At 35.7% G+C, this 26328-nt stretch overlaps 1 long non-coding RNA gene across 1 annotated transcript in view; it reads left to right on the forward strand.

The window, feature by feature from the left end:
- The first annotated feature begins 216 nt into the window (after positions 1-216).
- Positions 217-26328, forward strand: part of LOC307186717 — a 223754-nt gene continuing 197642 nt past the window's right edge. Inside the window, exon 1 of the long non-coding RNA XR_013828453.1 lies at positions 217-284. This is a non-coding gene — a long non-coding RNA (uncharacterized lncRNA). The remainder of the gene's footprint in view (positions 285-26328) is intronic.

Below are 26328 nucleotides of genomic sequence, written 5' to 3' on the forward strand. Positions count from 1 at the left end.
CCTGCTAAAACCTTGACTGTAGTGCAGCGATGCTCATTTTGAACTTTTTTTTTTTTTTTGCGGTACGCGGGCCTCTCACTGTTGTGGCCTCTCCCGTTGCGGAGCACAGGCCCCGGACGCGCAGGCTCAGCGGCCATGGCTCCCGGGCCTAACCGCTCCGCCCCCATGTGGGATATTTCCGGATCGAGGCACGAACCCGTGTCCCCTGCATCGGCAGAAGGACTCTCAACCACTGCACCACCAGGGAAGCCCCATTTTGAACTTTTGACCTCCAAAACTGTAAGGTAATAAATTTGTATTGTTTTACTTCACTAAATTTGTGGTAATTTGTTAGAGCAGCAATAGGAAACTAGTGTAGCAGGCATTACTCTGAGTAGCCTTAAAATTTTCTCCTGCTAATTTTAAGTATGTTCAAAAGATATTTGAAGCTTATAATTCTTACCTGTCCTAATAAGATTTTATTCTGGAAATAATATGACTTTTCCGTATTTCCCAGGGGTGGATGTGGTGGTGGGGGACTTGGTGTTGATGGTGATGGCTGTAGTTTCAACTGAATATTTCTTTCAGATTTTGTTTAAGCAGGCTTGCCATAGCTCCAAATCCATTTCTTCAAATACACTAGGCCTGGGGAGATTTGAAAATAAGCTTTGGCCCCAGCATCTCCTACTTATAGTTTGGAATCCCTTTATCCACTCTGGCAACTTTGCCTGCTGTCTTGCTGACTTTTCCTAGCATTCTGCTTCTCTGCTGAGCCCCTCTGATGGAAACCTCAGTGGTTCTTTGATTGTGTTTTACTCTAGGACATTGTCTGTCATACCATCTTTAGTTCTACAGTCTGCCTCTTTGGAGTCAGTTTCATCCAAATTTAGGCTCAAGATCCAGGGCTATTTCTTGTCTACAGGGAAATTTAGATAGATTCAATATCTGTCCCTCTGAGAGAAAAACAATGTGGCTAAACACCAAGGCATGCCTGAGACTTAACCTAGGTATAGTTTAGGATGTTTCTCTTTCTGAGAATACAACAGGCTTCTAAATTATTAACACAGATTTGCCAGCTGCCTGAACATTTGGCATCTAAGGCATAGGATTTCTTTCTAATAAACCAAACATAATCTCACTTCTTCAGGCAATGTCAGGAAGTCTAATCAAGAGTTGACTGTGGGACTTCCCTGGTAGCTCAGTGGTTAAGAATCCGCCTGCTAACGCAGGGGACACGGGTTCAAGCCCTGGTCCAGGAAGATCCCACATGCCGTGGAGCAACTAAGCACGTGTGCCATAACTACTGAAGTCCGCGTGCCTAGAGCCTGTGCTCTGCAACAAGAGAAGCCATGGCAATGAGAAGCCCGTGCACCACAATGAGAAGCCCGTGCACCACAATGAGAAGCCAGTGCACTGCAATGAAGAGTAGCCCCACTCACCACACTAGAGAAAGCCCACCCGCAGCAATGAAGACCCAACACAGCCAAAAATAAATTAATTCATTCATTCATTTTAAAAAATGATTCTTTTTAAAGAGTTGACTATGAGCCAACACTTTCCATCTTCTCTGTTGAGACATAACAACGGAGGCTAAGACTATATTAACTATTCATTTCTCTAGGTTTTCTAAATTGAGTCTCTGTATCAAGTTAGATCAGCCAGGATAACAAATCTGAGTGAGATTAGCTTGGTTCCTTTCAGAAATACTTGCATAGATATATGATTTAATGCTGTGCTCTAAGCTTTTATAGAGGGTTGATGTAAGAAATAGCCATTTGAACACTTTATTTGCTTGGGAAATGGTAGTTGAAGACATTGTCCATTATGTAGCCTAGAATCTCTCATATAAGACTCCACATAAGGACCTCCTTAAATTTTGTGTTGGGGGAAAAATGTCTTACCAGACAAACTTTTATGTTTCTTTTAATCAATAAGTAAAAGTTATATAAGACAAATTTCATTTAAAATTATGGTATGTAAACAAACGAATAAAACTTCATAAAATCATTCAAAATAAAGCTCCTATCATAGCTTAACAAAAATTGTCTCAGAATAATTTCTCTATGTTATAAACATTGATTTTAACCACAACCCCTTTTCCTACCCCATCCTTGAGGGAAATGCGACTTTGACAAAAACAAAATGGCAAGTGAGGCCTCTCAGAATGATGTTCATTAATCCCGCTGCACATAAACTGGATAGGAAGCAGTGGAGCTTCTCTGTTGAGTGGTTAAGACCTTGGTTTAATTAAATCCCATATCACCCCACTTATTAGCTGAAGCCTTGGGCTATTTATTTAACCTTTCATTTTCAATTTCCCATCTACAGAGTGGAAATAGTGTAATATCTGCCTTCTAGGATTGTGGTGAGGATTAAATGACGTAATTCATTTGAAGTACTTAGCGCAGTGCCTGGCATATAAGGTACAAGACTCAGTAGCTATGGGTGTTGTATATATGGATGTGGTAGGTAGTAGGTTGCTGATAATTATGACAGTGATGATAACATCAGTGAAGGTAGACCTAGTTGAGGACAGTGCTCTCTTTCTTCACAATATTTTTTGCATCATATCATGGTGCTTCATTATTAGCTTTCTGCTGAGGAAACACCTGCCCTCAAGATGAATATGCCCAGTAGGGAGAATGGAAGCTTCCTCAGGAAGAAATCTGCACGATCTTTTCACGGAGAAGTATAAAAGGTGTTGGTGGTTTTCCTTCTCTAACTGGAAGTATAAGATTTAGATTGAATAGCCTTTTTTTTTTTTAAAGCCTCTTGCCAGCTCTGCAAAGACAAGTATGGTTGGGTTAATCTTGAGGAAACTAAGGGTCAAGCTCTATTTTGTGTTGGGAGAAAGAAATATAAAAGGGGCTCTTTGAAGTTCATGCTTGCTCTAGCTCACATCATAAAGATGGGTGACTACATAGGAATTTGTGCAGAATCTCCAGCCAGAATTTAAAAAGTGTATATTTTCATGGAGCAGTAGTTTGCGAACTTTTTGGCCTTAGGACACTTATACTTAAAAATTACTGAAGGTGAAAAAGAGTTTTGTTTATGTGGATTATAGTTATTGATATTTACTGCACTAGAAATTAATATTGAAAATATTTAAGTATTAACTCATTTATAAACAGCAATACTTAACCCATTATGTGTTAGTATAAAACTATTTTTTATGAAAAAAGCATATTTTTCCAAAGCAAAAAGAAGTATGGTGGCATTATTTTACATTTTTTTTCAAATTTACCTAATATTTGATTTAGTAGAAGACAGCTGAATTCACATATCTGCGTCTGCAATTAGTCAGTTTTGATGTGTTATTTTGGCTGCAGTAAACAAAGTAAATCCAAATTTACAAAGATAGGAAGTTGGAAAGGAGTATTTTAATGGCTTTTTGAAACAATTTTGGATATTCTTTTTCACTCTATCCCACTTACAAGTGGTCATTTCTTAAAGGTTAGTTGCAATGTGGAAACTGAAACCATACCAATGAACTTTTCAACTCCACGACATTAACATCATTAGATAATCTTTGTATGTTCTACCATGCTTGACCTTGTAACAACATGCCTTTGTCATTTGGAAAATGTTGGTCCATTGAATTATGTAGATTTCCAAATGTTGAAACATTTTATTATATATCATTAAATAGTAACATTTGTTAATCTCATTAGAAAAGTCTTTCTGTATGGAGAAGGTGTCAAGCTCATAAAGACATATAAATTTCCCCAAATTCTGGTTTTTGCTTGAAAGCTCAAATTTTATCCTTGCCAACAAATACTGTCAGCTGTTTCCTTGAAATGTCAGGCTCCCTATGTTCATTTTTGAGAAAATATCTTCCAAGTGCCCAAGTCTGAATAACCATAGTATATCTGTCCACAGTTCTTTCAAGTAAACTTAGTGCTCCATGAGAAAAGCAGCTAGTTCAGCTTGCAACTCCAAAAATGGCACAAGAGCTTTTTCTTGATCCAAACATCACAGATCAGTGTACATCAAGAGTGACTGATATTTAAAAAATCATGCACTCAAGGGTTGGGATGAAATAAAATGAATAATCTTTACTGCTTCATTAATGACATTCCTAAGTAAAACTGTCATTTTTACTTCAAGTGTGTAGTAGTTGAGAATGTAATGACTATTCATTTTATTTGGTGTTATTGCTTTGTTTTCTGCTTAGACATCAGCAGTTTCACCCACTTTTGCTTTTGTAGAATCAGAGCAAATATTAAGACAGTGAAATAGGCAAATAATATCTTAGTATTATTATTAACTTTTATGTTTATTGCTGGAAACCTAAGTGAGCTGATAAGCTATTATGTGGAATTGGGACTCAGAGATTTGGGATGGAGATTCACAAGAACATGGATGAAGATTGTCTATTTCACCTAAAGCCTCCAATTTTCTACTTATTTGTATATCAGAGATAAACCCTACTAGTTCCTCATTTTAGGCACTAAGACCAGGAGAAACATGAAGACTCTAATGTCATTTTTTTAGTTTAATCAGTTTCGATCAGTATAACTCAGTGTACCCATTTAAAGAAGTGTGTGTGTATACTTACATACCAATTATATAACTTTACAGCTATCTATGGTTATATGCAGTGTAGTGGGGTAAATTGTGTTCCCTAAAAAATTCATATTATATGTTTGAGTCTTAACCCCTAGTACCTAGAATGTGGTTGGTTTTGGAAATAGGGTCCTTAAGAGGTAATTAAGTTAAAATGAGGTCATTAGATTGAGCACTAATCCAATATGACTGGTATCCTCTTAAGAAGAGAAGGTTAGGACACATACACATATGGAGGGAAGCCCATGTGAAGACATAGGGAGAAGACAGCCATCTACAAGTCAAGGAGAGTGGTCTCAGAAGAAACCAACCTTGCCAACAACTTGATTTCAAACTGCTAGCCTCCAGAACTGTGAGAAAATAAATTTTTGTTTAAGCCACCGCATCTGTGGTACTTTGTTATGGCAGCCCTAGAAAACTAATACATGGACTATTAAAATAATTTCAAGCATCAGTACATAAGTATTGGAGATCAAGATTAAATTATATTCAATCAGTTTGGGAAGAAAAAGAAGGATGGGATACTAACTGTAACTATTTAGTATTCATAGCTAAAACTTCTACCACCAGTTCTATTTAGGCTCTGGGATTTAACCTCAGTGCTCAAGTTCCTTATCCCAACTTTCAGTTCCCAAGCACATACTCTTCAACTAAATAGGCTGTATTTTCAAATATTATTTTTCTTAAAAACAAAAACCTCACCAATAGAATCTACTGCCCAAATAGATTATAGGTTTTACAGTGTTCGGTTATGGGTGTAGTATATTATAAAGTCTTTGCTCTTCAGAATGCAGCATCAATATCATCTAAGAGTTTGTTAGAAATGCAGGGTCTTGGGACCCACCCTACATCTACTGAGTTAGCATCCACATTTTAGAAATACTCCCATATGATTCCTATGCACAGTAAAGTTTGAGATACACTGCGCTAAAGGCATATGTCTAGAAAGATATCATTTTCTTTTATTGGATTCAAATATCCTATAGAAAGACAAGGCTTGGAATTTCCTGAAAGAATGTGCAGTGTGTGGGAGTTTTCTAGGCCACATACAGTAAACTTGGTTTTGAAATCATTTTTACAATATTTCAATCACTAGAGTGACAGTATATTTTTGCTTGACATATGACTGCTCTCTTCTAAGAAATTCCAGGACGTGAGGTGGTCCTGCAGGAAGCAGTGACATTTCTCTTTCAGTGTCAATACTTCATGGGGGAAAAGCATTTATTACTACAGTTGCCAAAACAAAAAAAGAGAGAATCTCTTATGTGTATTTTCAACAATTAGGTTTTTCTCTTTTCTGCTGTCTTTTCTTAAGTATTCAGTGAGGACATCCCCACATCCTGTATATATACAATGTGTTCAGAGTACATATTTCCTTCTTAGATCATTAGTAAATTGTGTGGCTATAATGAACTACTTCACAAGTTAGTTTGAGTGTAGGCTGGAGTCCAGCGATTCACTATAAAGTGGTAAACAGCTGGATGTCTTAGATATTTCTCCTATACCTTTTGTAGACCAGAATTTGAACGTATTTTCCCAGGAAATATACTGTGAAACTATGAGCATCTGTTGAAAATCTCTCCTGTCAGTAGTAGTGTTCAATCCGGACATATATTTACTCAGTGAAAGCAGTTTTCTGATGGTAACATCACCATCAACCTGTCAAAATGAAAAAAATAGGTGTTTTCATCATCATAAAATGCTATGATTGAAAATCCATTCTGAAGAAGTTGCCAGTGGTATCATTTTATTTGTAGATCCTAAAATAATGGCTATTGGCAAATGTTGTAACTGATGTTTAGTCCTGCTCTGTGTTGTTTAGTACTTTAATGACAATACTAGTTTTTAGCAACAGTTTCCACGTGGGGAAGTTACATCATTTATTTGCACTTTTAAGTTGTTTGTACAACTGTGAGGATGAGTTTAAACTTAGACATACAGCGATGTTGTATGATAGAGGTGTCTACTGCTAATCCCACATAGCATGACCTCCTAAAAATCAAAATAACAGTCCTCCCCACCCTCATATGCTGACATTTGACAAGCCAGGTGGTCTAGCTTGTTCTTAGAAACCCATATCATCTTTTGTGTCCTCCCAGATGTTCCTAGCAGAGATTTGCCAAAACTTTCCCAAATACAAATGGGAGAATAATAGAGGCATTGAATTTCTTTCCTAGAAACTTTAGTGGAAGGTTACTTTTATATTTTCAACATGGTCATTTCTAAGATGATATAATCATTAGGCATTTGAAAAATTACAGCTGGTATCAGTTAATGATCACTGGCATTTTTCATATTTAACAACCTTCTGGGTGAATGAGCTGACCTTGGAATATATAATGTGGTTGTACAGGCTTCCAGTGGTTTTTCCACAGTTGCATTTTCAATAGCTGTACTGCTAAAAGATAAATGTAAACACGTGGTAATAGGTTACAATTCATTATCTATTTTCTTTTCATAAAATAAAATGACCTTAGGGAAATGCCATTAATTATGTAAAGTTACTAAAGTCCTCCTCAAGATTTTCTAAAGAAAAATCTTAAATTGTTAATACTACATTTTATAACTTCCTTAGAAATTTGCGTCAATGTGCTATTTTTAAATGTGTATAAATACAAAAACTACAAGAAATATAGTACACATTTTCTCTTCTTTTTAAAAAACTAAGTATTAAGTTATTAGTATCATATTTATATACAATAAAATTCACCCTTTGTACACAATGATGTGCAGTTGATTAGGAGATATTTTGAACTAAATGAAAATAAAAACATGTCAAATAGCATAAACTATAAAAGACAAAAAATTACATCATTTTGCACAACTGTACTGTATAGTTACGGCAGTTACACAATTATATACATTTGATGAGTTGTAACAAGTGTATAGTTGTATAACTTCCACCACAGTTGTTATGGGTGAAGTGTATCTCCACAGTTCATATGTTGAAGCCCTATTCCCCAGAACCTCAGAATGGTGACTATTTGGAGATTGGGCCTTTAAAGAGGTAATTAAGGTTAAATGAGGTCATATGGGTGGGCCCTAATCCAGTATGACTAGTATTTTTATAAGAAGACAAAATTTAGATACACAAAGGAAGACCAAAGATGTCCTTGCGCAGAGAAAAGACCATGTGAAGAGGCAGCAAGAGAATGGCCATTTGTAAACTAAGGAAAGTGGCCTCAGAGGACAACACCCCTGCCAGCATCTGGATTTTGGACTTCCCGCCTCCAGATCTGTGAGAAAATAAATTTCTGCTGTTTAAGCTACCCAGTCTGTGGTATTTGTTATGGCAGCCCTAGCCTGCTAATACAACAGTCAGGATATAGAAACTTTTCATTAATCTCTCAAAAGCTTCTCCTGTCCCTTTGTACCCACTCCTTCCCTCCACTCTCAGCCGCTAGTAATCTCTAGTCTGATAACTCTCTCCACAGTTTTGCCTTTTCCAGACTAGAATGCCATTTAAAAGCAATCATATGGTATGTAGCCTTCAGAGTCTGGCTTATTTAACTTAGATAAAGCTTTAGATATTCATTCATGTTATTTCGTGTATCACTAGTTTGTTACATTTTTATTGCTAAGTAGTATTCCATTGTTCAGATGTACTGCAATTTGCTTATCCATTCAGCAGTTGGGTTGTTTCTTCTTTTGGCTATTATAAATAGTGCTACAAACATTCTCATATGGTCTTTGTGTGGACCTCTGTTTTTATTTATCTTGGTGAACACCCAGCAGTTTGATTGCTGGGTCATGTGGTAAGTGTATTTACAGTTTCATAAGAAACTGTTAAACTTCTCCAAAATGACTGCACCATGCTGCATTCTGGCAACAATATGTGAGAGTTCCTGTTGCTTTACATCTTCACCAGCACTTAGCATTTTCAGTCTTTTAAATTTTATCCATCCTGGTAGGTGGGTAGTGTTATCTCACTGGAGTTTTAATATTTCTTTTCCTAGCGACTGAAGGTTTTGGGCTTCTTTATATGTACCCACTTGCCATCTACCTATATGTTCTTTGATACGATGTCTTTTCAAGTATTTTGCCCATTGTGAACTGTTATTTTTCTTCTGATAAAGGATTTGTAAGAAGAATATATAAAGACTTTTTTTTAGATATGGGTTTTCTCTCAGTCTGTGTTTTATCTTAAAATTGTCTTTTTTCTCCAGCTTTATTAAGATGTAATTGACATATAACATCGGGTAATTTTAAGATGTACAAGTTATGATTTGATAATTGTGAAATAATTATCACAATAAGATTAACACATTCATCACATCACATACTTACCTTTTTTTCCTTTGTGGTAAGAACTTTAAGATCTATTTTCTTATCAACTTTCAAGTGTACCATTCAGTATTGTTAACTATAGTCACCATGCTGTACATTACATCTCCAGAACTTTTTCATCTTATAAGTGAAAGTTTGTATCCTTTAAGACCTTCACCCATTTCCCCCACCGCATGCAACCCCACTGCTGGCAGCTAACAATCTATTTCCATGAGTTCAGTTTTTTTAGATTCCACATATAAGTGAGATCATGCAGTATTTGTCTTTCTCTGTTTGACTTATTTCACGTAGTGTAATGCCCCCAAGGTTCATCCATGTTGTCACAAATGGCAGGATTTCCTTCTCTTTTATAGCTGAATAACATTCCATATATGTGTAGACCACATTTTTTTCATCCATTCGTCTGTCCACTATAACTTAGGTTGTTTCCATGCACGACTATTGTAAACAAAGCTGAAGTAAACGTGGGAGTGAAGATATCTTTTCAAGATAATGATTTTATTTCCATCAGATACATACCCAAATGTAGAATTGCTGGATCATATGGTAGTTCTCTTCTTAATTTTTTGAGGAAACTTCATACTGTTTTTCCAAAGCGACTGTACCCACTTACATTTATACCAATAGTGTACAAGTCTTCCCTTTTCTCCACATCCTCACCACCACTTGTTATCTCTTTTCTTTTTGATGATAACCACTCTAACAGGTATGAACTAATATCTCATTGTGGTTTTGATTTGCATTTCCCTGATGGTTAGTGATATTGAGTATATTTTCATGTAACTGTTGGCAGTTTGTATATCTGCTTTGGAAAAATGTTTATTCAGGTCCTCTGCCCATTTTTAAATTATGTTGTTCATTTTTTGGCTGTTGAGTTGTGTGAGTACTTTATATATTTTAGATATTAACTCCTTATCACATGTATGCCTTGTAAATATTTTCTCGCATTCAGCAGGCTTCCTTTTCATTTTGTTGATGGTTTCCTTTGCTGTGCAGAAATTTTAGTTTGATGTAGTCACACTTGCTTAATTTTGCTTTTGGTGTTAAATCCAAAAACTCATTTCCAAGACTGATGTTAAGAAGCTTATCCCTATGTTTTGATCCATTTTGAGTCAATATTTATGTATGGTGTCAGATAGAGGTCCAGTTTCATTATTTTGGGTCACTGTCCAGTTTTCCCAGCACAATTTATTGAAGAGACTATTGCTTCCCCATTGTATATTTTTGGCTCCATTGTTGTAAATTAATTGACCATATATGCATAGGTTTATTTCTTGGCTCTCTATTCTGTTCCACTGACCAAAGTGTCTGCTTTTATGCCAATGTCATAATGTTTTGTTATATAGCTTTGTTATATATAGCTTTCTTATATAGTTTGAAATTAGGAGGTATAATGCCTCCAGGTTTGTTCTTCTTTACCAAGCTTGTTTTAGCTATTTGGGGTCTTTTGTGGTTCCATACAAATTTTAGGATTATTTTTTCTATTTCTATAAAAATGCCATTGGAGGATTGTATACAATCTGTAGATCACTTTGGGTTGTATGGACATTTTAACAATATGAATTCTTCCAATCTATGAGCATGGAACAGCTTTCCATTTATTTATGTTTTCTTCAGTTTCTTTTATTAATGCCTTATAATTTTTAGTGTATAGATTTTTTACCTCCTTGGTTAAATTTGTTCTTCAGGTTTCTATTCTTCTTAATGCTATTATAAATTGGATTGTTTTCTTAATTTCTCTTTTTGATAGTTATTGTTAGAGTATAGAAATGCAATTGATTTTTATATGTTGATCTTGTATCCTCAACTTTACAAAATTTTTTTTTTAGTTCTAGTATTTAGGGTTTCCTATGTATAATATCATGTCAACTGCAAGTAGAAACAGTTTTACTTATTCTTTTCTGATTCTGATGGCTTTTATTTCTTTTTCTTGCTTAACTGCTCTGGCTGGGACTTCCAGTGCTGTATTGAATAAAAGTGGCAGGAGTGGACATCATTGTTATGTTCCTGATCTTAGAAGAAAAGCTTTCAGTTTTTCACCATGGTGTATGATGTTAGCCATGCGCTTGTCATAACAGACCTTTATTATGTTGTGGTACATTCCCTCTATACTCAGTTTGTTGCAAATTTTTATCATGAATGGATGTTGCATTTTGTCATATGTTTTTTCTGCATCTATTGAGATGATCATATTTTTATTCTTCATTTTGGTAATGTGATGTATCACATTGCTGTTTTGGATATTGAACCATCCTTACATCCCAGGAATAAATTCTACTTGATCATGGTGTATGATTCTTCTAATGTTGAATTTAGTTTGCTAATATTTTGTTGAGGATTTTGCATATATACTCATCAGATATATTGCTCTGTAATTTTCTTTTCTTGTAGTGTCCTTGTCTGGTTTTGGTATCAGGTAATTGTAATGCTGGTCTCATAAAATGAGCTTTAAAGTGTTTCCTCTTCTTGTATTTATGGAAGACTTGAGAAGCATTGGTGTTAAATCTTTTTAAAATATTTGGTATAATTCACCAGTGAAACTATCTGGTCCTGGATTTATTTTTGTTGGAATTTTTTGATTACTGATTCAATCTCCTTGTTAGTAATTGATTCATTCTGATTTTCTCTTTCTTCATAATTCAGTCTTGGTATCAATAGCTTGTATGTCCTAGGAATGTATCCATTTCTTTTAGGTTTTACAATTTGTTAGTATATAAATGTTCATAGTAATCTCTTCGATCCTTTGTATTTCTGCGGTATCAGTTGTAATATCTCCTCTTTTATTTCTAATTTTATTTATTTGACTCCTCTTTTTTTCTTGGTGAATCAACTAAAAGTTTATTTATTTCTCTTTTAAAAATCAACTCTTAGTTTTCTTGATACTTTCTATTGTCTTTTTAGTTTCTTTTTCATTTACTTTCACTTTGCTTTTTGTTATTTCCTTTCTTTACTAACTTTGTGCTAAGTTTGTTTTTCTTTCACTAGTTCCTTGACATGTGAAGTTAGGTTGTCAAGTTGAGATCTTTCTTTTTCTCAGTGTAGATATTTATTGCTATAAACTTCCCTTTTAGAACTACTTTTGTGGCATTCTACAATTATTAATACGTTGTAGTTCCATTTTCATTTGTCTCAAGATAATTTTTGTTTTTTCTTTCGATTTTATCTTTGGCTGATTGGTTGTTCAGGAGCATATTGTTTAATCCTCACTTTTTGTGAATTTTTATTTTATTCTTGTAATTAACTTCTAGTTTCATACCATTGTGCTCAAAAAAGATGCTTGATACAATTTAAATTTTCTTAACTTTATTACGACTTGTTCTGTGGCCTAACATATGGTCTATTCAGGAGAATGTTCCATATGTGCTTGAGAAGACTGTGTATTCTGCTTCTTTTGAGTGAAATGTCTGTTAAGTCCATTTGGTCTTATGTGTAGTTTAAGTTCAGTGTTTCCCTGTTGATTTTCTGTCTGGATGATGTATCTATTGTTAAAAATAGGATAATGAAGTCTCTTACTATTATTATATTTCTGTCTGTGGCTACCTTCAGGTCTGTTCATATTTGCTTTATGTATTAAGTGCTTCTACATGGATATATAAATATTTGCAAATGTTATATCCTCTTGTTGGATTGACCCCTTTATTATTACGTAATGACTTTCTTTGTTTCTTTTTACAGCCTTAGGCTTAAAGGCTATTATATCTGATATAAGTATAACTTCCTCTGCTTTCTTTTGGTTCCCATTTGCATGGAATATATTTTTTATCCCTTCACTTTCATGTCCTTCAAGCTGAAGTGAGTCTCTTGTAGGGAGCACATAACTGGATCTTGTTTTATTAACCATGCAGCCACTGTATGTCTTTTGATTAGAGAATTCAGTCCATTTACATTTAAAGTAAATAGAGAAACTGGGAGGTGAGATTTCTTTCCTGGCTCTCTGTACTGGGCCTACTATACAGCCATGGGCAGGGAGGGATTCTTCTGTACCCATTAATAATAGCTTCTTTTTTGTTACAGACCTGTGGAAACTGTGCATGCAAGCCTTTTTGACTATCAGGCCACGTGATCCAGGGGTCTGTCCCTTGGGTAGCAATCACAAAATCTGGGGTGCTAGACATATGTAAAACTTGTTTCATGGGGGGTGTACTGGTGACTTGGAGCAGGATAGAGCGAGAGGGCAGAGGAGGTGTCAAGAGGCTTCCCTGTTTTCTGGATTGGATCACAGTCTATCCCTAGATGTGTGCTATATTAGAAGCTTGATGCTCAGGCAGCAGCTTTCATACTTTAAGTATGAAAATAAACATTTTTTAGGGAAAGCCTGGGAGATGGGTATTTCTGTCTGCTTCCTTTGCACTGAGCCCTGGGGAAGAGGGTGGGAGACTAGCCCCTGCAAGTCCCTGTGAGCCTTTTAAGAACTGTTTATTTGTTTGCTATGTAATCTTGTGGTTCTCATGGACGCAAGCACCACTGGCTTTTAGAGCTAGTTGTTTTGGGGGCCTGTCCCTCAGGAAGGAGTCTTACAAGTTGGGGAACTGGATATAGGATTCAAACTCTTTTCTCCTCAGGGAGAAGCTGGGAGTTGGTGCTGTGCCGGGGGTGGATTTATGGTAATAGTGTATCTCAGCCTTTCCTACCCATTTTGATGTGAGTGATGTGGATATTTTCTTGTTCACACAATGAGGAGTCACTCAGCTAGTGTCTAGATTTGTTTTCTGAGGGAATTGTCCCATGGCTAGCTGTAGATTCAGTTTATGCATAGGAGGAGGTGAGTTCAGAAGGCTCCTGTGTCCCCATACTGACCTGGACAGATGGCAACAAGAACCCGTTGCTAGTGGAATCTAATAACATTAATCTTTATCATTGGTGCAAACATGTGGGGTTTTAAAAATATGTTGTTTTCTTTCAAAATGAAGAAAACCACCCAAGAATTTCTATTCATAGTCAACAATTATTGAATTGTATGTGTTAGGGATTTTGCTGAAGCTTTCATAGTATATTTCTTTGATAATTTCAATGACTGAAATTTCATTTTATATATATATATATATATATATTTTTTTTTTTTGCGGTATGTGGGCTTCTCACTGTTGTGGCCTCTCCCGTTGAGGAGCACAGGCTCCGGACACGCAGGCTCAGCGGCCATGGCTTGCGGGCCCAGCCGCTCCGCGGCATGTGGGATCCTCCCGGACCGGGGCACGAGCCCGCGTCCCCTGCATCGGCAGGCGGACTCTCAACCACTGCGCCACCAGGGAAGCCCTATATTGTATATTTTGATTGCTTGTATTTGTGAGGAGAAAAAACCCCACATACAAATAACCAGAGATATATCTGGTGTGAATAATGAGAGACTGTGTCATCTAGGAGTCTACTATGTGTAAATAGAAGTGCTTTTTATCTTGTTATTCAAAAGAAGATCACTTCATAAATTAGCCTCTCTAATTTCCCTTCTAGGGTTTTACTCCTAATATGCATAATTTATTAAAGGTGAATAGTGAATGATTTGGAGGCCAGTGATTAATAACATTTGGATTACCTGAATTTTAATAATTTGTAGCTGAGCTATTCCTTTTATTAATGTGGGAAATTGATATTTTATTGTTACTTTTTATGAAAAATTATTTTTTAACCATACAAGTTCTTGTGTTAGTTGATATGATAGGTCAAATAATGACTCAGACTCAGATTTTGTTTAGAAGAAGAGTGTTTTCTGGGAGTAGCTATAAGACATATACATTTAAAGAATAAAGAAAAAAAATTATAACAGTAATACTGATGAGTTGTATAAGTTTAGAGGAAGGAAAGATTACTGGAGGGATGAGAAAAAGTTTTGTGGAGGTGATGGCATTTGAATTCCACTTGAAAGCTGGGCAGGATTTGGAATGTGAAAATGGGCAGGCAGATTGGAGGGATGTTTAATAAGAAGAAAGTACTTTCTTAGCAAGGCAAGCTATAGGGCAATCTTAACAAATTAAGTTGGGAAACTTTGTTGACTTAGATGATGGAGAACATTGGATGTTAGGCTAAATTTTTAGAATTAATATCATAGGCCATGGAGATTTTGGAGAGAAATAATATAATCAGGGCTGAATTTCAGGAAGACTAACCTTGGCAGCAGTATATAAGAAGGACTGGAGACAGGAGAGATTAGAAATGATGGGACCAGCTGGAGGCTGTTTAAATGTTTTAAGAAAAAGGTGATCAAAATTTGAAGATTGTAATGATGATGAAAGAATCAAACATAAAAATATTTTAGAGATGAAATGGAGAACCTGGCAATTAGTGTTTAGTTAGTAGGAATTTTTTAATCAGTATTATGTTGGATGTTGTGATTAACGTATAATGAGTAAGAAGGGTCAGGGAACTTACAATGTGCTAAATCACACACACATTCATAAACTCAATACAGAACAGAATATGGTAAGTGACTTAAGAAAGGTACATAGAATTATAAAGATACAAGACTGAGAACATTCATGTATTTCATCTCCCTTCAAAGTCCCATTGAAATGGGAGGAAATATATAAATTAAGAAGGAGAATAAAACCCAAACTGTTGAAAGACAGGAAAGGAAACCAGAGGAGAATAGAAATCTTGAGGAATCTTGGAAGACAAAAAATAGAGCCAATGGGGAAAACAATTGAGGAAACATAATAATCTAAAGCATTGGAGGTGTGAACAATCATTTCCACGGTTCATTAATCGTCCTTAATGCAGCAATATGAACAAACCCTTGAGGAACAGTTATAGCATGAATGAGTGTTCAGGATAAACAGCTATTTCTGAAGGAGGCAGGAGAAAACTTAGAATAATTTGAGAGATTTAAGAATTAGAACTAATACTATAGTATATTCCACAAGTACAACTAGAAAAGACTACTATGAAAAAGGAGCAGAAAATAATGCAGAGGTCTTTAAAATTTAAAAAAACTGAGCACTAAAATTAAAAATAAATTAATGAACAGATGAAACAATAGACTGGTTAGGGCTAATGGCCAAACTGATGATCTAGAAGTTAAACTCCAGAAATCTCCCATACCACTGGTGAAAATGCCTAAGAGATGGAGCCTAAGAGAGAAAAGTGAAATGCTATTGAGGGTGACACTATAGGGCCAATATCCTCCTTATAAGAATTCCACAATCAGACACAATGTATGGAAGGATAAAACTTTTATAAATAAAATACGTCCCAATGGGCTTCCCTGGTGGTGCAGTGGTTGAGAGTCCGCCTGCCGATGCAGGGGACACTGGTTCGTGCCCCAGTCCGGGAAGATCCCACATGCCGCGGAGCAGCTGGGCCTGTGAGCCATGGCCACTGAGCCTGCGCATCCAGAGCCTGTGCTCTGCAACGGGAGAGGCCACAACAGTGAGAGACCCGAGTACCGCAAAAAAATAATAATAATAATAAATAAAAAAAAATACGTCCCATTACTCATAATGTTTACTATCCATGAAAATATTTCTTGAGAGTATATTCTTGAAAATGAACGCAAGATTGACTGACATTAGAATCAAGAAACTAATAGCTGGTTATGACTTGGAAAAAGTAAGGGAAACTAAAACCACAGAATTAACTTATCAACAATGGAAACTAATTGGCAATGGTAGAGGGTTGTGGAGGGAATGATGTGCAAGGCAAAGGGAGGAAGGAGTAAAGGAGTGGAAGAATGCGTCCTTTTAAAGCACAAGGAGAATGGTGGAAAGTCAAGAGGAAAAGCTAGGATTGTAATGCAGAACCATTATCAACAACTTTACTTCTTTTACAGTCTTGCCGACATTGTTATAATTGGCTAATCCTTTGCTGTTATTCAAAACTTTCACAGTAAACTTTGAAAATAAAGCAGATTTCACTGTAAAAATAATGTATACATTTTGAAAAGTTGTCTATATGGTAAATTATAATCCTTGCCATCCACAGGTAGCCATTGCTAATCTCTTTTTTAGTGTTTTTCTTTTTTTAGAAATTGCTTTTATTGATGTCACATTTTCCCATATTGTTAACTCTTTGAAAACATAATGCGTAGTGTCTGCACAATATTCCAGTGAACATACATCTCATAATATTAACTCCTAACTTCTTAAACAGGTCAGGAACTCTTGGCCAGGTCAGGAAGTGATAAAGTTATCAACAAAAACTGTTGAAAATTAGGAGTTGTTTAATATTGAGGTAATCGGTTGGGCTACATCCAGTTTTCTTTAAAATTTTTCTGACCCAAGGCTACATGCTAATGGACTTGGGTTTCTGAGTTTCGTATCCTCTGCTTTTGGAATAAAGCAATTTGATAGAGAACAATTGAGTTAATTCTTCCCTAATGAACCTCAAATCCTGACCCTACCTGAAAAGGCATGTGTTTTATCTAACAGTTATTTGGTTGTTTCTAGTTGTTTGATAATATAAATAAAATTACTGTGAATATCTGTTTGTAAAAATCCTTTTTGAACTATTAGTTTATTTGCTGAGTAGAGATTTCGAGAAGGGAAATTTATTTTTCAAAAGTTATTATACATTGCCTAACCATTTTCTTTAAAAATATATGTAACAACAGTGTTTTAGGGTTAATTTGATTTCAGATCCACTGGCATTGATAATTCACATTTTAAAAATCTTTGCTAATTTGATAGGATAAACTATTATATTACTGCCTTAATTTTCATTTTTTTGTTTTAAATGCAGGTGAATTTTTCACACATTATTTACTCACTGGATTTCCTTTTTCAATGAATTGCCCACTTGTATTCATTTTCTATTAATCGATTCGTGTCCTCAGGAAAAAAAAATCAGGACACAAATTGAAACTTTGAGTAAAAGAGTGTATGGATTGTAGCTTTGATATTTTCAAATTGCCATCTGTGAGGTTATACCAGTTTACCTTCTCATGTTTCCTTATATCCACTAAGTAATAATACTTTTTTAGATCTTTGCTTACCTGACAAGGCAAAATGAACATCTTGTTTCATTTTTCATTTATTTTATTATGAATGAGATTTTAACATCTTTACATATATTTAAGAGCCATTTTATTTCTTTTTCTGTAAGAAAATTTCTTTTTAATATATTTCAAGGATTATTTTTTTTCCTTGAATTTTATTTATGCTGTTTTGCCAAGCAGATATCTTGTGTTTTTTTGTGCAGCTTATTATATATTTTTTATTAAATGGTTTCTGATTTTATTGTCATACTTTATAATGTCTTTTCCAATTAAACAATAAAAAAGGATTATTCCAGTTTTTCCTTATATACTTAACTTTTTCTTTTAAGAATTAAACTTTGGTCATCTGAATATATTTTATGTGTAAGACACGAGAGATAATAACTTAAATTTTTTCAGATGTCTACCCAGTTGTCCAAACACTGCTTAATGACCAAGTCATCTTTTATTCGCCTATGAAAAATGTCAGCTTCATTTAACATATACTAAATTGGGTCTTGTTCTGAACTATATTTTTTTCCATTGTTCTGTCTACTCAAGCATCAATACTACATCATCTTATAAGTATAGTTTTATAATATTTTTAACATGTTATAGAATTTACTGATTTATGATGTATCCTTTCTCATATGTTCAGTTCTTATAAAATAAAGTCTAGTTTCAGTCTTATTTTTTAATCATCAATCTGTGTATTCTTATGCAAGTTTTACATTGATTTAATTTTAATAACTTTAGATCATTTGTAAAATTTTCTTTGGTTAACTTTCGATCATTAATATTGTTTAAAAATTTTTAATTTATTTCCACCTGTTTATATTATTAAATTAACTCAAACATTAGCTTTTCTAATTTAAAAAATTCATTAGAATGGTGGTAATAATTTTGATAATATAAGGAATTTGAGAAAAATTGGTATCTTTTAAACTTAGTAATATCTTATAGGAGAAACGTGTCCCACCCTGAAGCTAAATTTCCCAAACCAATCTGAATATATGAATGAGACCTCACAAGCTTTTGGTACTGAAGAGAACCAGGGAAATAGAGGCTGTAAATGCTTGTATGTCAGCTATTCCTGAGGTTCTCTCTGGGTCACTGACTTGGATTTCTGGAAATAACCAAACTAATTCTTCTATATCCTTCAGGAACATATTCAAAGATCAGTATTTTTCCTTTATGTGATCTATAGAAGTAAGAACTAGGTTTCTTTTGGTTGCTATTTATTTGTTTTATTTGTTAGAAGAATTACTATTTGGTCTTTGATCTACTGTCAATGATTATTTCTGGTCTAGTGGAAAAAGATAGAGCCAAGCAGTTAATAAATAGAAGAAATCTCAGATCTTCCTCTATCATAATTCTCTTTTAATTAGTTTTTGTAGGTCTCAATGGGCATTGCTAAAAAGAAGCATATATCAGTATCTTTTTTCCTACTACAAACTACTTCAAATTTTACTGGAAAACAACCCTTTATTTAGCTCATATTTTGTGGCTTAGCTTTATAGGTTAGATTCAGCTGGGTGGTTCTTCTGTTGCTTTCGGCTGGATTCACTCATGTATCTGAAGTCAGCTGCCAGTCAACTAGCTCTGCTTCTGAAAGTTGACTCTTAGTTGATTGAGACAAGAGTGGGCCACATGTTCCACAACATCCTGCAGACTTTGACTTCAGCTTCTTTGCATGGTACCAATGGAAGAAGTCCCTACAACAGCAAGGGAAGTTGCAAGCCTTCTTGAGGCCTTGGTTTGTAATTTTCATAGTGCCAGTTATAACACGTTCTCTGGATTCAAGCCAATCATGTGTCCAGCTCAGATCAAGAAGTGAGGAAATAAACTCTACTTCTTAGAGGAGGAACTATAAGTATTATGACTAATTTTGAGAACTACCACAAGGACCCAGGACTCTCTCTAATAATGACAGATTTCACCGCATGGGTGTGTAACTTCACCTCATGGTGTTGTTTGAGGAAAGCATTCCATAGATCTGTAGTGGGGCCCAAGATTCTGCATTTCTAACAAACTCTGAGGTGATGGTGGTGCTGTTGGTCTCACTCAAGGTATTGTTGGTGGACGGACAGCATCAATATCACCCGTAGAAAATGCAAATTCTTAACCCTTCGCCCAGACCTAATGAATCAGAATTTCTGAGTACGGTTCTGAAGTCTTTGTCTTGACAAACTTTCCTAGGGATTCTGATGTACACTAAAGTTTGATAAGCACTGTCCTAGAAGGCACTGGGTAGAAAATGAAGGCGTGCAGTGGAAGAGGAAGAGAATCACAAGAAGTCTAAATCACCGGACTTAGATAGTACATGCAAGACTTGTCCCACCAAATATGAATCCAGGTCTTTCAAAGAATACATATGAGCTACAAAGAATATTGCCAAACACCAAGAAGTGGATGTAAATGTAATGCTTGCTCTAGAAGAAAAAGATGAGTAATGATGGTTGGCAATACGTATAGACGAATTTCCTATGTTCTCTTTATATTTTGGCAGCAGTGTAGAGCTGCCCATTCTTGTGTTATGTTTTATTTAATGTTCTCATAGTGAACATTGAAGGAAAGCCTCTCTTGTGTATGACTGTGAGTCTAATCAATCAAAGTTCAGGCATGTTTTACTCCTGTCAGCTATGATTGGTTATTTTCATTTCTTGCCACAGAATTCTGATAAATTCATTCAAAATGGTACAGAGCAGGTAAATATACCTGCTTACATTTTTTCCCAATATGATAGTCCCTAGCACAAAACTTGGCACATAGAAGTTATTCATAATACCCTTGAGGAATTATATAGAATTCATAGAATTCTATGATATACACAATTGAAATTTAACACAAAAGCCAAGTTATGTGTTGAGGAGTTTGATTGTCTAGTTGAAAAATGTTATCCCTTTGTGGTGCAGGTATGAAGCACCATGGGATAAAGCGAGGAAATGTTTCAATTCTCAGGTTTTTTTCTTATACTTTAATATTTGTCTATGGACACTTTTTCAGCTGAATAAAATAAGACTTCCCTTCAAACTATTTAAAATAAATTTTAAGCCACTGGGCCACGTTAAATATATAGGCTTTATTTGTAGTTATCTGTATCTTCAGAGTTCACAAAAAGAGTAATCTTTGATTCACCTCTTGTAATTTTCACGTATTCACTGACACAGTCCAAAGATTTCATATTCTAATCTTGTTAAACTCTTGAAGGCTCTACACATACATTTTATCAACAGTGAACAGCATTGGGCATAGCATTTTTACTGGCTGTGTGACCTTAGGCAAATCACTTACCCTCTCTAAGCTTCTTGGTATTACCTCTCACTTGATGAAGATGCCTAGGAGATTTTCCTGACTGGTCCAAATACCAAAAAAAAAATTTCTTTTTCTGAGTAATTGGTTTGTTTTGATCCCATGCACATGGTGAGTACTGTAACCAGTTTAGGGAGCTGGCTAGATAGATAGATAAAAGCTAGATATATTACTAACCTAACATCTCTGACTCTCACGTTTCTCATCTTTAAATGCAGAATTTCTGTGTAAATATAAGGTCATTTCCAATAAAACAAATAAACAAGATGTTGTGCCTCAATTTTATAATTTGATAAAAGTTTATTAAGTCAAGCATGCAGAATTTTGTCTCTGTCTCTATGTTGGCTACTATTTGTTTATTTCAAAGTATCCAGATATTAATTTTTTAGATATTATATTTGGCACTGTGTAGACATTTCCTCAGTTACTTTCCATTTTCTATTATATGCTTGGAGACTGAAAGGCTAAGTGTGTATAATGTCATTAACAATGTTTTTAGGAGGTGCTCAGCCATTCTTGATGTTTATTCACAATCACATCATTGTCATTTAGTCTCAATGCTATCATATGCATCTTATATTCCATTTTGAAATGGCCGTGGGACTAAATAAAGTATGCTATGAAGTCAAGATAACTTACTAACTTACTTAATAAGTTAACTTATTTCTTAGTTTCATCCTTTTACTGCTCTTTTTACTTGTTTCTTGTAAATTTTTACGGGCTCTTTGGAAAGAGTTAAGGAGAAACACTAATAAATTTTCTCCCCAGAAGCAATATATTTCATTGACTCCCTCTAAAATGTATCTCTAATTTCAGTGACTTCAAGTCGTGTTAGTTTCCAGGCTCTACAAGCAGAAAAATTTTAGTAGAAAAATTCTTCAAATTTTCACAAGAGTACGTAGCTGAATATGAGAAAATACATACAAATATAGCAGAGAAAAAACTCCATTCCATGAAAATTACCAAAATGAATCAATCAGGACATCTTAATTCTAGAAATTTTATTTTCATAAAACAGGTATGTGCCAGAAGTTGGAATCTTTTTTTTTTTTTGGTCACTAGCAGGAATATATTCCAGAAAATTCCCTTAAGCAACTTATGAGGTTTTCCCTCTTTAGTAAAAAAAATCAGAAAAGAAAGAAGTTATGAGAGGCCTTCTCTGGTGGCACAGTGGTTAAGAATCCACCTGCCAGTTCAGGGGACACGGGTTAGATCCCTGGTCCGGGAAGATCCCACATGCCACGGAGCAACTAAGCCCGTGCGCCACAACTACTGAGCCTGCACTCTAGAGCCCGTGAGACACAACTACTGAGCTCATGCACCACAACTACTGAGCCCCTGCGCCTAGAGGCCATACTCTGCAACAAGAGAAACCACTGCAATGAGAAGCTCCTGCACTGCAACGAAGAATAGCCCCCACTCGCTGCAACTAGAGAACACAGCCCCTCCTCAAAAAAAGAAACTCTGAAAAGAAAAATTTATGAGAAAATCCACATATAGTAGCAATATATGACTAAATATGATTTCCCTGGAACTCATATATTGTTTATACAATTACAGCATAGTTCATAAGACCAACACTCATTCCATCATCGAATAAAAGGGGGAAGACTACCAAACTCTCATTCTGTAGTCTCCACCCTTGTCCCTTTGTGTCAAACTTTCCTCATTAAAGGCCGCCATCAATGGTCCCCTTAGGTATATTTGCTAAGAAAATAAAGTTATAGAAGGTAGAGAGGAAGAGGGCCTGGGAATGGACCTTCTGCTAGGGATTATCCGCCATTTTATATATATATGAGTCTGCTGTAAAGAAGAGAAGTGAAAATTAGCAGGTGTAAATCTTACACCTTCACGTTGGAAACATATTACTTATGATGCTTAAGAATTCAACATGCCATAAACTTGAGGAAGTTCAAATTTACTCCATCATATGTGAATATACTTGATTCCATGTGTGGTCTTCCCTTGACTCTTTTTTTTAAAAGAACTCATGTAGAGGAATTCTCATTTCACCATATCTTAATAGATATAAATTGTCAATAAGGTTTAGCTTCTGCTAGACAGTGTTTGATTTTTTTTTTAAAAAAGACTAAAATATACATTCTGTTTTCCATTTGATGAGCTGAAAGAGGAATGTGTATCCTACGTGTTCATTCAATTTGTCTCAGAAATTCTTCAAGAGAACATAAGTGCTCAAATCATATCTTCTGTAGAATTGGATACAAAGAAATATATGATTTGAGGCAGTTAATGAGAATCTTCATATTTTCCCTACTGTTATAGCTTTGGTGGGAGATAGGGCGAAGCTTCACACTCACTAAGATCAAGGCACTCCTATGTTCAGAAAGAAGATGCATTATTTAAACATTTAGCATACTTTCAGAGAGACCCCTTGATTTAGTTCCATCTGTGTCCTCTGTGCTGAGAGCTCTCTGTTGGCAGTTGGAGAGTAGGCAGGAGCATGGGAGGCCCCACGTGCTGCATGGCATCACAGCATGTATGTTCTACATGGCTGTTTCTTAGAATATTAAGCTACAGTCCTGGAATCAGTTTTCTCTAAAAGTTATTTTTTTGTTAGCTTTAAACGACTGGCAATTTTTCAACTTCCTCTAGTCATATGGTTGATTCAAGTTGCTACTTATTTTAGAAATGTGTTGTTTTATTTTAGATTAAAATTTACAAATTTTGAGCATGTGCTTCTTTCTGAATTAGAGATTCAAACTCATTATCCTTCTAATTTATAATCATGATGACCTAAGGTCCACTTTAGATTGAACTCCTTTCATGTTCTACTGCAGTTCTTTGGACTTTGCTTGCTGGTATTTGAGATCATGGCTAATTTGAGAGGGATTACGAGCTCTTTAATCCGTGAAGTAGTTACAGTACTCCCTGTATCTAATTTTCACCACTTGCAGAGCTAGCCAGGCTTCAGAATATTGGGGTGGAAATTGTCTAACCAGGTTCATATAACTATAGCACCTTCAGGTGTGGGTATAGGAGATAACAAGTTGGTAGTTTAAATATGAGGGTACGCCTCCTTTGAATATAACAGGTCACTTCCTAGAATGATGTTCCTGTTGGAAACAGATGGCATCCTCAAAAGGGTGGTTGAAGAGGGATTAAGGAAGGTACCATTTATATTTGTAGACAGACTTAAGAGAAACTAACGAGGATAGTGAAGCACATTGGGGCTAGCAACAGCAGAAAGATATTACCATCCCTGGGCCTGAAGGACAAGTGATTATCAGAGCTGGGAGAGGGGGCAGCTTGACAAGAGCTGTGGCCTATGGAAGAGGAAATAGTCTCTGCTGATGTCTCTCTTCTTTCCCTCTTATCTTCTTCTAGTGCCTTCTATCAACTAAACCCAACCAGAAGCTACGTGCAAGGGAGATTCCCAGAGCAGAGAGAAAGGTGAGGAGGTGTAGAGGCTGAATCTGGCAGGGCAGAATTTCCATCACAGACTACCTCTTGTGTCCCTCAGCATCCATTCTTGATGCTTTGTCTGAGTGGAAATCTTATGTCCCTATTAAGGGGTGGGTGATGTTCATTCAGTCACACTTTCCCCCATAAATAGAAATCATTAAACATCGCTAGTGTGATTCCTACAAAGTTGCACAACCCCCCTTACTATCTATATGCACCTTGACTGAGCTTTTTACCATGCTGGGTGACACAAATCCCAGAATATGAATTCTTACTGGTTCTATCTTTATTAGGTTGTTTTCTATTGACTAGGCTATTGGGTAAGGGACTACTAAGAGGTGCCCAGTGAATCTCTAAGTTCCAGCCAGAGTCTTCCTTGCCTTCATTGTGAGGCAGCAGACCAATTTCTAGTTGCTAATTCACATCGGTCACTCAGTCAGCAGGATGATATACTTCTCTCCCTGTTCTTCTCTCCCAGTCTCAGCTCCTTTTAAGATAACTGTGTTCTTTAGTGGAACAATGCCTCTCCTAAGCATAAAAACCACCAAATTTACTAAGCTCCATGTTTCAGGTACCAGAGCATAAATTTCTTAAGTCAATTATTTGACGTAATGATAAGAAGGGGCCATCCCTTCTCCATCTTTTAGTTATAGGTTATTAAATTTTGACTATAGTTATGGCAGTGTCCTATGCTGGCTACTGATTAAACATTATACTGAATTCTAAAGGAGTATAAATCTCAGAAACCTCACAGGATGGTATCTCAGATGTATATCAAATGAGCCTTCTTATGGCCATTCCATTATTTTTTCAAGCCAGTTCTTCATTTTTTAATGTTCCAACAAAACTTTATTTACAAAAGCAAATGGTGGGTCAGATTTGGTACATGAGCTGTAGTTTGCCAATTTCTGCTTTAGATGGTCAAAAAACATTCCTTTTATCCTTGACATTTTGAAATTTCCTAATGAACTATCTATAGACTTATTAAAAAAATTTTTTTCCCACATCTTTATTGGAGTATAATTGTTTTACAATGTTGTGTTAGTTTCTGCTGTACAACAAAGTGAATCAGCTCTATGTATGCATATATCCCCATATCCCCTCCCTCTTGAGCCTCCTTCCCACCCTCCCTACCCCACCCCTTTAGGTCGTCACAAAGCATTGAGTTGATCTCCCTGTGCTTTGGGGCTGCTTCCCACTAGCTATCTATTTGACATTTGATAGTGTATATGCATCAGTGTTACTCTCTCACATTGTCCCAGCTTCCCCTCCTCCCCATGTCCTCAAGTCCGTTCTCTATGTCTGCATCTTTATTTCTGCTCTGCCACTAGGTTCATCAGTACCATTTTTTTTGGATTCTATATATATACATTAGCATACGGTATTTGTTTTTCTCTTTCTGACTTACTTCACTCTGTATGACAGACTCTAGTTCCATTCATCTCACTACAAATAACTCAGTTTCGTTCCTTTTTATGGTTGAGTAATATTCCATTGTATATATGTGCCACATCTTCTTTATCCATTCATTTGTCGATGGACACTTAGGTTGCTTCCATGTCCTGGCTATTGTAAATAGTGCTGCAATGAACATTGTGGTACATGTCTCTTTTTGAATTATGGTTCTCTCAGGGTATATGCCCAGTAGTGGGATTGCTGGGTCATATGGTAGCTCTATTTTTAGTTTTTTTAATGAACCTCCATACTGTTCTCCATAGTGGCTATATCAATTTACATTCCCACCAACAGTGCAGGAGGGTTCCCTTTTCTCCACACCCTCTCCAGCATTTACTGTTTGTAGATTTTTTGATGATGGCCATTCTGACTGGTGTGAGGTGATACCTCATTGTGGTTTTGAC

Source organism: Stenella coeruleoalba (genome assembly GCF_951394435.1).
Source record: "Stenella coeruleoalba genome assembly, chromosome: 5".
Classification (NCBI taxonomy): domain Eukaryota; kingdom Metazoa; phylum Chordata; class Mammalia; order Artiodactyla; family Delphinidae; genus Stenella; species Stenella coeruleoalba.